The sequence below is a fragment of the Lissotriton helveticus genome, chromosome 6 (assembly GCF_964261635.1).
Source record: "Lissotriton helveticus chromosome 6, aLisHel1.1, whole genome shotgun sequence".
NCBI lineage: Eukaryota > Metazoa > Chordata > Amphibia > Caudata > Salamandridae > Lissotriton > Lissotriton helveticus.
Window position 1 is genome coordinate 2,121,733,488 of NC_136067.1, and position 4,569 is coordinate 2,121,738,056.

The 4,569-nt window shown below is 37.6% G+C and overlaps 1 pseudogene; it reads right to left on the reverse strand.

Annotated features, from left to right (window-relative positions):
- Nucleotides 1-1,649: 1,649 nt before the first annotated feature.
- Nucleotides 1,650-4,257, reverse strand: LOC144763083 (uncharacterized; annotated as a pseudogene).
- Between the last annotated feature and the right edge of the window lie 312 nt (nt 4,258-4,569).

The window sequence follows — 4,569 nt, forward strand, 5'->3', positions numbered from 1 at the left end:
GCGACTCTCTTCAATTAGATTAGAATACTGTACGCCAACGAGGCAAAGTAAGGATATATTAGTCCTCTGCTAGAGTTGCACAGATGTTATATTAGAAGAATGCTGCTGTACCTTGATTCTTTTTTTTATTAGATCTTTTCTGTGAGGACATTTTAATGGCCTCTTCTACCCACTAACCTTTTATATTGCACAAATTGTATTTTAGACTTTTAAATATACACGTTTTTGAATTTGAACACTTTGATGTTTGTTGGCAAACCAAATAAAGCTTTTTTGATCATGATGAAAGTTTTACATTTTTTCTACACCTCACAGGGGACCAGATATTTCATATTTGCTGAGAATGTTCTGTTTTTTTACTATCTGTCCTGGCGGATTTTGGAAATTTAGTATGTTCTGGTTTCAGGGGTCAAATGAATATGTTTTTGTGTCCCAATGCAGAATCAGTTAGAAGGCTCAAACAAATAGCAATTTATATAACATATAATAACGAGTGTAAGGGCTGCATTTAATTCCCCATACACTCTAATTTCTGTGATTTCTATGCTGTCAAGTGTTGTCAATTAAGCCATTCTTTGCTCTTTGGTCACTGTAACACTGTTAGTTCTACTTATATGTTTGTGGCATGTCCCGGTTTTCAATAATTTAGTCATTACACTCTTCATCCATTGTGTGATATTAAATAACCTGCTAGAGTGCAATCTGTAGTAAATACTTTCCCACATTCAGTTCATTCTTGTGGTTCCAGTCAAGTGTGAACTTTCATCTTACATTTGCTATTCTAATGAATTTCTAGTCTGTCATGAAATTCACATTTTCTGACCAGTGTTGACAGTATGAGCTTTGTCATTTTCAATAACATTCATATTGTTTCTCTAAGTTTACTTTTGTAATGAAAGCTTTGTCACATTTTATACATTCATACGGTTTGGCTCCTTGCTATTGCATTAGCTTATCCATTCTACTTGTCGCATTCAGTGCGCTCCTATGGTTCCTTTACTGTATTGAGATTCAGATGTTTATTCAGTGATGAGTTTGTGTTGAATTGCCTTTTCACATTTAGTCAATTTATTAGGGTTGTCACCAGTGTCAGATTTCAAATGATATAGTAGTCCAGGCTTAGTTTGTAATGAACACTTTGTCACATTCAATACACTGAGGTGGCTTCTCTGTGGCAAATTTCAAATGAGAAAACAGTCATCTTTTCGTGAATTAATGCCTTGCCACATTCTACTTTTGACTGCACATTAGATCTCTCTTTGTAACGAATGCCTTGTCTCTTTCCGATCAGCAGTATGGTTTCTTACGTGTATGAACCTACCAAATGTAAAAATAGTCCTCATTTTACAACAGATGGTGTGTCAGATTGAGTACATTGATGTAATTTCGCCCCAGTGTGAATTCCTATTGTTTCTCTCCTGTGTGGTTCTCTAATGTTGCATTAGGGTTATTTCTAATTAATGCCATGTCACACCAATTACAAACATATGGTTACTTCCGGATTTTCAGAAGTAGACCTAATAAGTGCTTTAAAGCGAATGCCACGTCCTATTCAGTACATTCATAGGGCCTTTCCCCAGTATAGACTTTCTGATGCTGCGTTAAGATGTTCTTTCAATAAATGCCTTGTCACATTCATTGTATTCACATTAGGCAGTCTTTGAAAAAAACAACTTCTCATATGCACTACAATCATGTGGTTTCTCTATAGTGTGGATTTTCAGATGTTGTACTAGCTTGTGCTTTACAGCAAATGCATTGTCACATTCAGTGCATTCATATGGTTTCACTCCAGAGTGAATTTTCAGATGTTCCATTAAGTGGGTCTTTCTGATAAATTCCTTGTCACATTCAGTGCATTGAAATGGTCTCACCCCTGTTTGGGTTTTCTGATGCTCCATTAAGTGGTGTTTTCTACTGTATGCCTTGTCACATTCAGTGCATTCATATGGTTTCTCTCCAGTGTGGGTTTTCTGATGTACCATTAAGTGTTGTTTTCTAAAGAATGCTTTGTCACGCTCACTACAACAATAGGGTTTTGTCCCGGTGTGGATTTCCAGATGTTTTACTAGCTGGTGCTTTAGAGTGTATGTCTTGTCACATTCACTACATTTATATGGGGTCTCTGCAGTGTGGACTTTCTAATGTCGCATTAGGCTTGTCTTTGCAAAAAATGCCTTATCACATTCATTGTATTTATATGGCTTATTCCCAGTGTGGGTTTCTTGATGTTCCATTAACCGCTGTTTTTTAGTAAATGCCTTCTCACATTCACTACAACCATATGGTTTCTTCCCAGTGTGGCTTTTCTGATGTAGTACAAGTGTGTGCTTTACAGCGAATGCCTTGCCACAGTCAGTGCAATCATATGGTTTCTCTCCACTGTGAGTTTTCTGATGTTGCTTTAACTGCCATTTTGTAAGAAATGCCTTCTCACATTCACTACAACCATGGGGTTTCTCCCCGGTGTGAATTTTCTGATGTCGCAAGAGACAAGTGTTTGTTAAGAATGCCTTATCACATTCACTACAAACATACGTTTTCTCTCTGAAGTGAATTTTGTGATGTTGCAAGAGATATTTTTTTGTAATGAACGCCCTGTGACATTCAGTGCATTCATATGGTTTCTCCCCAGTGTGGAATTTCTGATGTAGTATTAGGGCTCCCATTGTACCAAATGCCTTGTCACATTCAGTGCATTTATATGGTTTCTCCATAATATGCACTCTCTGATGTCGTATTAGAGATGCCTTTGGATTGAATGCCTTGTCACATACAGTACATTCATATGGTTTCTCTCCAGTGTGGACTCTCTGATGTATTATTAGTTCTCTGTTAGTAATGAATGCCTTGTCACATTCACTACAACCATATGGTTTATTTCCAGTATGGATTCTCTGATGTTCCGTCAAGTGGCGTCTTCTACTGTATGCCTTGTCACATTCAGTACATTCATAAGACTTCTCCCCACTGTGGACTGCATAATGTTGATGTAGCTCTCCCTTTGTAAGGAATGCCTTGTTACATTCAGTACATTTCTGTGGTTTCTCCCCTGTGTGGACTGAATGATGTCGTATCAGCCCTACCTTTCTAATGAATGCCTTGTCACATTCTGTACATTTATATGGCTTCTCTCCAGTATGGATTTTCAGATGCCGCGATAGTGTTCCCTTTGTAACAAATGCTTTGTCACATTCACTACAATGAAAGGGTTTTTCTCCAGTGTGGAATTTCTGATGTTGCTTTAACATGTCATTTCTAATGAATACCTTGTCACATTCAGTGCATTTATATGGCTTCTCTTCAGTGTGTATTTTCAGATGTCGCATTAAGTTTGTCTTTGCAACGAATGCCAGGTCACATTCACTACAACAAAAAGGTTTCACCCCGGTGTGGATTCTACAATGTCGTGTTAGCTCTACCTTTGTAATGAATGCCTTGTCACATTCAGTACATTTATATGGTTTCTCTCCAGTGTGGATTTTCAGATGTCGCATTAGGATTGCCTTTTTAACGAATACCTTGTCACATTCAGAACATTTATATGGCTTTTCTTCAGTATGCATTTTCAGATGTCGCATTAGGGTTGTCATTCCAACAAATGCCTTGTCACCTTCTGGCAATTTAAATGGATTCTCCCCAGTGTGGATTTTCAGATGCTGCAGTTGGTTTGTCTTTGTAACGAATGCCTGGTCATATTCACTACAATGAAAGGGTTTCTCTCCAGTGTGGAATTCCTGATGTTGCTTTAACAGCTCTTTTCTAATGAAAGCCTCGTCACATTCAGTACATTTATATGGCTTCTCTTCAGTGTGTATTTTTAGATGTCGCATTAGGTTTGTCTTTACAACGAATGCCTTGCCACATTCTCTACATCCATATGGCTTTTGCCCAATGTGGATGTTTTGTTGTTGAACTAGCTCTGCCTTTGTAATTACTAATGGATTACTTTCAGTTAGTTTAAAAGGTTTCCCATCAGTATGGACAGTCTGATGTGACTGCAAGTTTCCTTTTGTAATGAACGGGTCTTCCTCAGCATGGCCCGCCTGATCTATCAGCAGGTGTCCCTTTGCAGCCTTCTGACATTCAGTACATTCGAATAACTTCTTCCCGGTGTTAAAACTTTTTATTTAATGTCTGCCCACATTCCTCACATTTACATATTCTGTGTCTTGCGTAGGCTACCTGGTGGATTTTTAGACAGCCCGCTGTCCTGAATATTTGATCACATTCAGAACATTTACAGAGTCTTTCCATTGTGTGTGCTTTATGTTCAAACAGTTGTCAAATTAAACACATATTGTCTTTTTTCTCTGCTGACTTAACGTTCTTCTTATATAATGCTATATGAAATTGCCTTGTGAGCTTTAGAACATTTAGCAAGTTCTCTATTGCCTTGTATCTCTCAGGTTAGTCTTTTCAAGTTGAATATTTTTTTCACGCTACTTGAATGTGTGGATTAATATATCTTTTTGAATTTGAACGGGGATTCGTCTTCATGGGATACCTTTTCAATTCTATACTTTGCAGAATTTTGCTTGAAAAAAATTGCTGTATGTCCTTTCCATC